Raw genomic sequence first — 12,241 nt, 5'->3', positions numbered from 1 at the left:
ATGTATATTGCTTTGAAAGATAATTGTTGTGCAACTACTTTAAAAAAATTAAACCCAAGTGGTATCTTTGTATTCCTATTCAAGGGTCTTCCTATAGCTTCTTAATTCTCTTTAACAAATTTTTAATATTACAAAGAATCATTTTAATTACAAAGAATTAAAAAAGTAACAGTACAAAATAAAAATATTTAATTAAAACAAAATAAATAAATTTTTCTTGTAAAAAAAACTTGGCGCTGCTAGACTTTGAAATTTAAACATTAAAATTTAAACATTAGTACTAAGATTTTTGATTGAATAAAAAAACAATAAACATAATTTAGGGAAGAATGCGACAGGAGTAAAAAAGCAGCGCCAAGTTTTTTTACAAGAAAAATTTATTTATTTTGTTTTAATTAAATATTTTTATTTTGTAGGTACTGTTACTTTTTTAGGGTCGATTCAGACACAGCCGTGCCGTACCCGTACCGTATCCGTATCGTTAACATTAGACAAGGCTGGAGACACATTAGACAAGGATGGAGACAATAGGAATCCTTGTCTAATGTTTCTGTCCGTGATACGGTACGGGTACGGCACGGCTGTGTCTGAATCGACCTTTAATTCTTTGTAATTAAAATGATTCTTTGTAATATTAAAAATTTGTTAAAGAGAATTAAGAAGCTATAGGAAGACCCTTGAATAGGAATACAAAGATACCACTTGGGTTTTATTTTTTTAAAGTAGTTGCACAACAATTATCTTTCAAAGCAATATACATATTCTCTTTGCAATTGGCGCAATTTAATTTAAAGATTTCATATCTTTTTTTGAAATACATGTCACTTGAGTTAAGTTAGGTAATATAATTTTGTCAAGGAGAAATAAAGCTACCACTTAGGTGGGATTTTTGAATTTACAAAATACATTGCGTGTACTTGGCGCCTTTTTTTTACCTTTTTTGAAAAATGTAATTTTGTACTGATATCACCCATTTTGTAGTGTTAAGCAAGGATCTGTAAAAAATTTTTTATTTTTTAATTATTCACGAAATTAGCAATAACAACAAATTAAATTTTTATTGAATTAGCAAATTAGTAATTAGTTACAAAAAATTACTATTTACATAAAAATTAATAATATTTAAGTAAAAGTAAATTATACACTTCTCACAAAAATTAAAGGAACACTAAATTTATCTTTAAAAATAGGCAAAATTCAAGCAGCTGTAACTTTGTTAAAACTTTGTTAATTGCCTTAAAAAATAGTTATGTTAATGTTATGTATAATATTCCCAAACGATAATTTAATTATAATTATATTGCATAATCTTAAATCTTACCTTGTTAAGAACTTCATTACCAAAGAGTTTGCCATACTCCAAAGTAAAGTCTTAGTGTAAGAATTCAGAAAGTTAGTATCTAAATAGAGAGAATCGTGTATGCGCTCAATCACGAGAAAATCCATTATCCACCAGTTTTCAAATATCTGCAGAAAAAATTCTTTGATGACTGACAACGAATATAAAAATTCAAGGTAAAGTTTGCATTAAAAATATAAACTGGTTTGTCCACCACTTCCAAAAACTTTGCTATTATAATTTTTATTATGATAGATATATTTAGATTAAATATTAATTAATTCTTTTAGAATATAATCTTTTTTGTGTGTGAGAAGAACATATTTAATTTAATTATTTTTTAAAATGTTAGAGATAGCTGAATACGAATATAAAATTTATCAAAATTTATTTTGTTGTTATTGCTTTCGTGAATAATTAATATTTCCAGACACTAAGATATAAAATTAACGTCTATCATAAATAATATAATGATGAACTTGATTCAATTAATATTTTAACTTGCCTACAATACGAATTGCGCTACAGATCACTTTCTCGTTCTCTTCAACTTTTACAAGACAGCAATTTACAAGACATTTACAAGACAGCATATGCATACGTGTGTGATTTTGGATGCACCTTCTAATATATAATATTATATGATATATTGATGATCACACACACATACATACACACACACTATCTGTCACGTACTACGTTTACACGAGCGTTACTTTTGTAGTAACTTATAAGATAATTCCTCCACGTAAGGGCCAAAGCACATATGACAGTCGTAGTCGTGGATGTAAGTAACGCACAAGCTTTGGCGTATCCTGATTTATCAGGTCGAGGACTACGACCATCGTATATCGCTACGTCATGTTATGTGCTTTGCCTCTAAATGAGTGAATTAATAGTTGCTTTCCATTTACATCAAAACTCAGATAATTCTTACTTGTGACGTCATAACTCAGTTAAATGCACGTTCTTTTTGCATGCTGGCAAGTGAGATTCAACTGAGTTTTTATCCACAATCGAGACCATGTGCTTTAATGAATCTAATAAACTCACATCAAAAGTGAGGCTATGGATCTGTATTATTATGCGATAGCTTTGTCACCAAAATAAGCAGGTAAATACAAAATGTCATATCTTACCTGAGTATAAAATAAACATCTGAGTGACTCAGATCACTTGAGTGTAAATGGAAAGCAACTATTGTAAGTTACTACAGAAATAACGCTCCCGTAAACATAGTAAACGGTCACGACTATCACTACATATCCCGCTGATATTCTGCCTCTTGTCTTGTGACACCCACATCCTAATTTCGTGGCACTTCGATCCTTGCGCGACGCGACCGAAATTCGGAATTAAACGATCGTACTTACAAGGGAACGGTCGGAAGTGTCCCTACCCGATTTGGATGCGCTTTGGATATGTTGTTGAGCATAAAAAAAACACGTATTTTTTTTGCGGCGTATCTTGACGTTTAGGGGTTGAAACAACCCCTCGAAAATAACGGATTTTATAGTTTTTTGCGAATATCTTCGAAAATATAAGGCGTAACAACAAAAAATTTGTACGAAATGTTTATGGCTTTTTGTGCTCTTTACAATGGCGTATTCAGATTTTTCAAATTTGTCACATTTTTTAATTTTACCCCACCCCCACCTATTATTTTTGCCAAATATAACAATTTTTCCAACGCAAATTTAAGAGCGTCAAATGCCAAATACATCCATGTGTATTTTTATTATGATACCATTATTCGATTTTTGGCAAGACGAGATAATATGTGGTATAAGCGTCGCGCTGTAGGTAGGTGTTGCGTTATTTCTGTTCAGTTGCGCCGTACGCTTAAAAATTTCCATTTCAACTCCGGGATGACCGAAAGCGCTGATGCAAAGGCCAGCGCAAGGCACTGACAGCGAGAGGTTAACGCTATTTCGAGAGTCCTAGACTAGCAACGGAATGTCGACTCCGACAAATTGTAAGATCGGGCGGGCAGTCACAAATCATAATCTGAATGAACACGTGCGTCACATTATCCGCTACAATAATATACTATCCCGGTTACGGCACAACAAAATCAACAACCAAATTCACGCATTTGAATATCATTTGCTTGTGTCATAATTCCGAAAAGCAAGCATTTCAGATCATAAGTCTGAAGTGTAAAGAACTGTGTTGTACGCTGTCGTTTTGTGAACATGTAAGTGCATTTTTATTGTTAACTTTTATTGGTTTCTTACGCTTGTTACTTTTTCCTTTGATATTGAATATTTAATATAATTTTTTATTCAGCTCTTACTCAATTCTTTGCCAGTTTTGCCAGTGACTATATAATCTTTTGGGAGAGATGCACTTGGACACGGTACATTTGGACACGGTCATTTGCACACGATCAATCGGACACCGTTTATTTGGCCACGGTTCATTTGGACACCGTTCATTTGGACACGGTTCATTTGGACACGGTTCATTTGGACACGGTTCATTTGGACACGGTTCATTTGGACACCGTTTATTTAAACACGGTCATTTGGACACGATCAATTGGACACCGTTTATTTGGACACGGTTTATTTGGACACGGTTCATTTGGACACCGTTCATTTGGACACGGTGCATTTGGACAATGTTTATTTGGACACGGTGCATTTGGACACCGTTCATTTGGACACGATCATTTGGACACAATCAATTAGACACCGTTTATTTGGACACGGTTCATTAGGACACCGTTCATTTGGACACGGTGCATTTGGACACCGTTCATTTGGACACGATCATTCGGACACGATCAATTGGACACGGTTCATTTGGACACGGTTCATTTGGACACGGTTCAATTGGACACGGTGCGTTTGAACACCGTGTGTTTGGACACGGTTTATTTGGACACGAATCATCTGGACATCGTAAAAAATACGACCTGTGCAGTTGGACACCGTAAAAAATGCGCCCTGTGCAGTTGGACACCAAAATGCGCGACCTGTGCAGATGGACACGAAAATGCGCGACTTGTGCAGTTGGACACCGAAATGCGCGACCTGTGCAGATGGACACAAAAATGATAGACATGTTAATCATAAATTATGTTAATATTGTTGCATCCTTACTCGTCAATATATTCTATATAATATATCAAAGTACATGCGTGGGCGGGGGAGGCCTCGTTCCCCCTGCACCCCCCATGCACGCGCATTTCGGTGTCCAACTGCACAGGCCGCGCATTTTCGTGTCCATCTGCACAGGTCGCGCATTTTGGTGTCTAACTGCACAGGCCGCGCATTCTGGTGTCCAACTGCACAGGTCGCGTATTTCGGTGTCCAACTGCACAGGCCGCATTTTTTACGGTGTCCAACTGCACAGGCCGTATTTTTTACGGTGTCCAGATAATCCGTGTCCAAATAAACCGTGTTCAAATACACGGTGTCCAAACGAACCGTGTCCAAACAAACCGTGTCCAATTAAACCGTGTCCAAATGAACCGTGTCCAAATGAACCGTGTCTAAATAAACGGTGTCCGAATGCCCCGTGTCCAAATGAACGGTGTCCAAATGAACCGTGTCCAAATGAACCGTGTCCAAATGAACCGTGTCCAAATAAACGGTGTCCAAATGAACCGTGTCCAAATGAACCGTGTCCAAATGAACGGTGTCCAAATGAACAGTGGCCAAATAAACGGTGTCCGATTGATCGTGTGCAAATGACCGTGTCCAAATGTACCGTGTCCAAGTGCATCTTTCCCAAAAGATTATATAGTCACTGGCAAAACTGGCAAAGAATTGAGTAAGAGCTGAATAAAAAATTATATTAAATATTTAATATCAAAGGAAAAAGTAACAAGCGTAAGAAACCAATAAAGTTAACAATAAAAATACACTTACATGTTCACAAAACGACAGCGTACAACACACAGTTCTTTACACTTCAAACTTACGATCTGAAATGCTTGCTTTCCGGAATTATGACACGAGCAAATGATATTCAAATGCGTGAATTTGGTTGTTGATTTTGTTGTGCCGTAACCGGGATAGTATATTATTGTAGCGGTTAATGTGACGCACGTGTTCGTTCAGATTATGATTTGCGACTGCCCGCCCGATCTTACAATTTGTCGGAGTCGACATTCCGTTGCTAGTCTAGGACTCTCGAAATAGCGTTAATCTCTCGCTGTCAGTGCCTTGCGCTGGCCTTTGCATCAGCGCTTTCGGTCATTCCGGAGTTGAAATGGAAATTTTTAAGCGTACGGCGCAACTGAACAGAAATAACGCAACACCTACCTACAGCGCGACGCCTATACCACATATCATCTCGTCTTGCCAAAAATCGAATAATGGTATCATAATAAAAATACACATGGTTGTATTTGGCATTTGACGCTCTTAAATTTGCGTTGGAAAAATTGTTATATTTGGCAAAAATAATAGGTGGGGGTAGGGTTAAATTAAAAAATGTGACCAATTTGAAAAATCTGATTACGCCATTGTAAAGAGCACAAAAAGCCATAAACATTTCGTACAAATTTTTTTTCGTTACGCCTTATATTTTCGAAGATATTCGCAAAAAAATATAAAATCCGTTATTTTCGAAGGGTTGTTTCAACCCCTAAACGTCGAGATACGCAGCAAAAAAAAATACGTGTCTAATGTTTTTTTATGCTCAACAACATATCCAAAGCGCATCCAAATCGGGTAGGTTCCAAATCGGGTTTTTTCAACCAATAAACGTCGAGATACGCCGCAAAAAAAAATACGTGTCTAATGTTTTTTGATGCTGAACAACATATCCAAAGCGCATCTAAATCGGGTAGGGACACTTCCAACCGTTCCCTTGTTAGTAATATTTAACGATGAGAGACCACGGTGTTACGCGCGAACGCGATAAATATTTCTAGGTTATATGACTGACTGACAGCGCGCTGTCCGCGCGAACGCACTGAGCGACGAGCGCACGTACGTACGCGTATATGCTGTCTCTTTTCAATGTAGCAACACTGTCATGGGGGGGACCCGGGGGAACGCTCGACAAGTTCTCAAATGCCATCTATCGAGGAAAAAAGCAACCGTACGGCGACGACGACGACGATGACGTATCTTAATTGTAAAATTTACCATTTTGGACTTTGCATCGTAATATCTCCGCTCGTAGGGCACGTAGCGGAAAAATAAAAACACTCTTATTCGTAAATCGACCCAAGCTATCGATCAAGCCTACTTAGAACTTGATCCGTTTACTCGTTATTGAGATCTCAAAATCTCGTGTACTCGCAACTCGTGCGTTCGCGTAAAAGAGTCAGTCACGGTGCGTCTCGCTCCGCGCGTACTTGGCGCGAGACACTACCGTGTCTCTTGATGATTCTGATATGAGTCATGTCGTAGATGTTGTCGTTTTCAAGAAATTTTAAATGCGACTAATTTCTTAAATTGGACTTGATTTTTTCCTTGAAATAAAAGTTGTAGATCTCGTTGAGACGTTTTCAAAACACTATGATAAAGTTCTCTGCATACGCAGCACATGTTATTTAGCTTTCTTGACTTCGTTTTGGCTTGGTCACGACTTCGCCCCGAACACAAGTTTTAGGTTTGGTCGCTTATAAAATAATAGAAATCAATAAAAATAAAAAAACTGCACTGGATTCGTGTTCAGCATGCATTACTCTTTAGCATCACTTACTTTGAGATTCGGAGAGACAATAATACTTAAGATATTACAAACTTTCGACGCGAAAGAAATTTTACTTTTGACTTGCGAAAATACGTTTGCTTCGATAAGAATCACAACATGGCACGTAACCTCACTAAACTCAGTTGGTCACGTGGGCACCATAAGCCGCGTTTACAGTATTAATGGTGAGTTTACACAACATACAGATTTCGAGATAATTGCAAAAACGACTCCGCCCCGGGGCCGACTTCGCCCCGGTCTCCCCTATTTATTATATTATTTAACTAAGGCTCTATAAATGTGAGTATTCTCGTCCACCATTTTTCTTCCAACCATATGTGAAAACATAACCTTTCAAGGAACCTTTTCGTAAACGTCAATACGCTTTTCGGTCTCGTATTTTCTGCTTCCAAAATGACTGGCTGCGTTACAATTAATTGCAGTAATAGAAGCGAAAAAAGGTTTCGACTTTTTCCAATTCCAACAAATGTGGCGCGACGAAAAAAGTGGAAAACATAAATCTTTGCCGTGAACAGTGGATATCAAGCAAGGCAGGTTGTGTCTGTGAAGTACGTTCAACGCTGTAAAAGCAAAGCATTATTTGTGCCTCATTAAATTGAAAATTAATTGTTTTCCTTATTACAGGTACACTTTGAGGATTCACAGTTCGAAAGTAGACGTGCCGACGGTTGGAGGAAATTAAAGCCAAATGCGGTTCCTACGTTATTTCATGTTCCTAATCCACCTCCCAGGATTGATTCACCTCCAAGGAAGTCGCTATAAATTCTTGAATATATGCAACATATTTGATAGCATATCAATAGTTTTCAGAAGCTACGAAATAAAGTTACTGCCACGTATAAACCCTTTGAAACTGCTTGTTACTCTGTAATAAATATTATAAATAGTCTATAAATATGTATCGTATGAAAAAAAGAATTGTTTTTAAAAATTAATTCCTCTGGAGATATTGTGGGCATGAGTTTTTATTAATCAATGTACATTATTATTATTATGCAGTTACAGTGTTATTTTTGGAGTAACAATCTTTTGGAAAATGAAATTCATTTCATACAGTTTAAAATTATTTTATTTGATACAGTTTGTACAAAGTATAATTAAATAAATTATTTGACATTGTACTGTTGCAAATATTCAGCAACTTTCGGATAATAAGAGAACATTTTAAAAATATGATGTAACCGTTTCAGCTGACTCTTCAGGAAGAGATTTTCGGTCAACAAGCTTTCAATTTTTTCATCTGTGTAATACTCTTGAAGCTTAGGGTCCTAAAATGAGTGGAAGGAAAGGTCTTTCGTTTACTAATTTAACACTCTATTTATCATCTTTAATATACTTCCTTCCACTCATTTTAGGACCCTAAGCTTCAAGAGTATTACACAGATGAAAAAATTGAAAGCTTGTTGGCCGAAAATCTCTACCTGAACAGTCAGCTGAAACGGTTACATCATATTTTTAAAATGTTCTCTTATTATCCGAAAGTTGCTGAATATTTGCAACAGTTCAATGTCAAAGAATTTATTTAATTATACTTTGTACAAACTGTATCAAATAAAATAATTTTATGACTTTGAAGTTTGCAACGTTGCTAAGCAACGAAAATAAAAATCTTTTAGATTCTGTTAACAGCCAATTTTTTATACATAATTTTATCAAAAAAACGAAAAGAAAGAATAATATACAGTTTTTAATTACTTAACACCCCCAAACTACCCCTAAACTGTGGATAAAAGTAAAAAAAATTAATATCTTCTGTGTTTACGCGATTCTCCGAAATTTTTTTGCTTTAAAAATTAACAATCCCTCTCAAAAGAAACCTCCATCAGTTTGGAGTACTTCCGAGAGGGGGAACTTCCCCTAACAGAGGGATGAAGTGTTTAAAAATTTCTATCTCCCGTGTTTACGCGATTCTCCGAAATTTTTTTGTTTTAGAAATTAACAATTCCTCTCAGAAGAAACCTCCATCAATTTGGAGTACTTCCGAGAGGGGGAACCTCCCCTAACAGAGGGATGAAGTGTTTAAAAATTTCTATCTCCCGTGTTTATGCGATTCTCCGAAATTTTTTTGTTTTAGAAATTAACAATTCCTCTCAGAAGAAACCTCCATCAGTTTGGAGTACTTCCGAGAGGGGGAACCTCCCCTAACAGAGGGATGAAGTGTTTAAAAATTTCTATCTCCCGTGTTTACGCGATTCTCCGAAATTTTTTTGTTTTAGAAATTAACAATTCCTCTCAGAAGAAACCTCCATCAGTTTGGAGTACTTCCGAAAGGGGGAACCTCCCCTAACAGAGGGATGAAGTGTTTAAAAATTTCTGTCTCTCGTATTTACGCGATTCTCCGAAATTTTTTTGTTTTAGAAATTAACAATTCCTCTCAGAAGAAACCTCCATCAGTTTGGAGTACTTCCGAGAGGGGGAACTTCCCCTAACAGAGGGATGAAGTGTTTAAAAATTTCTATCTCCCGTGTTTACGCGATTCTCCGAAATTTTTTTGTTTTAGAAATTAACAATTCCTCTCAGAAGAAACCTCCATCAGTTTGGAGTACTTCCGAGAGGGGGAACCTCCCCTAACAGAGGGATGAAGTGTTTAAAAATTTCTATCTCCCGTGTTTATTCGATTTAAAATAAATTTCTTTTTTTAGACGCCATCAAAATAACTAAATCTTTTTTTTTAATGCTATACAGCTTGTTTGATTTAAGGTGGATATGTACATCATATCCATTACGGAAATGTATATATTCTTAAATAAAAATAATTAGAAATATAAAAAATGATATATGGCTCAAATATGTACTAGTCCCGTCCTCTAAAGGTTAAATTATAAGCTAAATAAAAATAAAAATAATTCACAATTAATTTTAAGGTTTTAGAATATATTGTAACTATTATATACATAAAATTCAACTAGCTTTATATTTAAACAAATTGAAATTGTAAATTTGGAAAAAAGCTATTTTTACTCTATAACTAATAGGAATATTGCAAAATGATACATAACTTTTCTTTTCGGTTTGATTCAATCTACCTTCAGTTACATTTGACAACCTTAAATCAAACAAGCTGTATAGCATTAAAAAAAAAGATTTAGTTATTTTGATGGCGTCTAAAAAAAGAAATTTATTTTAAATCGAATAAACACGGGAGATAGAAATTTTTAAACACTTCATCCCTCTGTTAGGGGAGGTTCCCCCTCTCGGAAGTACTCGAAACTGATGGAGGTTTCTTTTGAGAGGGATTGTTAATTTTTAAAGCAAAAAAATTTCGGAGAATCGCGTAAACACGGGAGATAGAAATTTTTAAACACTTCATCCCTCTGTTAGGGGAGGTTCCCCCTCTCGGAAGTACTCGAAACTGATGGAGGTTTCTTTTGAGAGGGATTGTTAATTTTTAAAGCAAAAAAATTTCGGAGAATCGCGTAAACACGGGAGATATAAAATTCTCAAACTTATCATCCCTCTGTTAGGGGAGGTTCCCCCTCTCGAAAGTATTCCAAACTGATGGTGGTTTCTTTTGAGAGTGATTGTTAATTTTTAAAACAAAAAAATTTCGGAGAATCGCGTCTTTCTTTTCGTTTTTTTGATAAAATTATGTATAAAAAATTGGCTGTTAACAGAATCTAAAAGATTTTTATTTTCGTTGCTTAGCAACGTTGCAAACTTCAAAGTCATATAATTTTGAACTGTATAAAATAAATTTCATTTTCCAAAAGATTGTTACTCCAAAAATAACACTGTAACTGCCTAATAATAATAATAATGTACATTGATTAATAAAAACTCATACTCACAATATCTCCAGAGAAATTGGTTTTTAAAAACAATTCTTTATTTCATACAATACATACTTATAGACTATTTATAATATTTATTACAGAGTAACAAGCAGTTTCAAAGAGTTCATACGTGGCAGTAACTTTATTTCGTAGCTTCTGAAAACCATTGATATGCTATCAAATATGTTGCATATATTCAAGAATTTATAGCGACTTCCTTGGAGGTGAATCAATCCTGGGAGGTGGATTAGGAACATGAAATAACGTAGGAACTGCATTTGGCTTCAATTCCCTCCAACCGTCGGCACGTCTACTTTCGAACTGTGAATCCTCAAAGTGTACCTGTAATAAGGAAAACAATTAATTTTTAATTTAATGAGGCACAAATAATGCTTTGCTTTTACAGCGTTGGACGTACTTCACAGACACAACCTGACTTGCTTGATATCCACTGTTTACGGCAAAGATTTATGTTTTCCACTTTTTTCGTCGCGCCACATTTGTTGGAATTGGAAAAAGTCGAAACCCTTTTTCGCTTCTATTACTGCAATTAATTGTAACGCAGCCAGTCATTTTGGAAGCAGAAAATACGAGACCGAAAAGCGTATTGACGTTTACGAAAAGGTTCCTTGAAAGGTTATGTTTTCACATACGGTTGGAAGAAAAATGGCGGACGAGAATACCTTTTTTAGAGCTCTAATTTAACTCGAATATATGAACACCAACACCTTGTTACGGCTCAACGCTCCATTTTCTTTGATTGATTTCTAATCTTGTGAGCCTTTATTATTATATTTATGTATATCTATTTGCATTATGTACTTTATTTAATAATTTAGTTTTTTTTATGTCGACCCTCGCTCTGTATTAGAATATATTTTCTGAAATATCTGTTTTGACATATGTATCTCTTTATTAACTTTATTAACTTTTCTCGGACATAAAGATATGCTAGACATATCGCGATTACGATTGCGAATACGACATCGTATTTTTTTCAACTAGGTTTTAATGTGATGGGCATGACGTTCATAAAATTCCAAGTTAGTGCAGAATACAAATATTTAAAAAACACATATGCAGGGCCGTTTTAATGGCTTGTTAACGCCCGGGTGCAAAGTGTCCCGCCGCCGTTCTTTTCTACCGATCGCATTTGTGTTGGTGATCCAAACGGACCACACGAACCTTTATTAAATCTAAATAACTCCTATCCAACTAATTCAAACTAATGGGATCCAATTGGCCGTATAAGCGTAGCCTAACTTTCGCTCATATTGCGCGAGCAAAATCTGTATCTTATTGTTAGTTTTTTGTCCGATTTTGGGGAAAGACATTACTCTTGCATCTTTATACGCATAACTTTGCGCCAGCTTCATCATTTTTAATTAAAGAACATACGACCTAACCAAAATGTTGACAAAAATCATAGTTTCTTCGAAGTACATTCGAT

The 12,241-nt window shown here is 35.5% G+C and overlaps 1 long non-coding RNA gene across 1 annotated transcript; it reads right to left on the bottom strand.

The window, feature by feature from the left end:
* Positions 1–10,822: 10,822 nt before the first annotated feature.
* On the bottom strand, positions 10,823–11,456 carry LOC139780082 (uncharacterized). The gene is made up of 2 exons (XR_011720107.1): positions 11,210–11,456; positions 10,823–11,133 (listed from the first exon to the last, which is right to left on the bottom strand). It is a non-coding gene; the product is annotated as an uncharacterized lncRNA (long non-coding RNA).
* Between the last annotated feature and the right edge of the window lie 785 nt (positions 11,457–12,241).

Source organism: Temnothorax nylanderi, unplaced genomic scaffold (genome assembly GCF_030848795.1).
Source record: "Temnothorax nylanderi isolate EJ_2023f unplaced genomic scaffold, tnyl_v1.0 TNYL_tig0261_pilon, whole genome shotgun sequence".
Taxonomy (NCBI): Eukaryota; Metazoa; Arthropoda; class Insecta; order Hymenoptera; family Formicidae; genus Temnothorax; species Temnothorax nylanderi.
The sequence above is the reverse complement of the archived record's forward strand: the minus strand, read 5'-3'. Positions and strand labels throughout refer to the sequence as shown.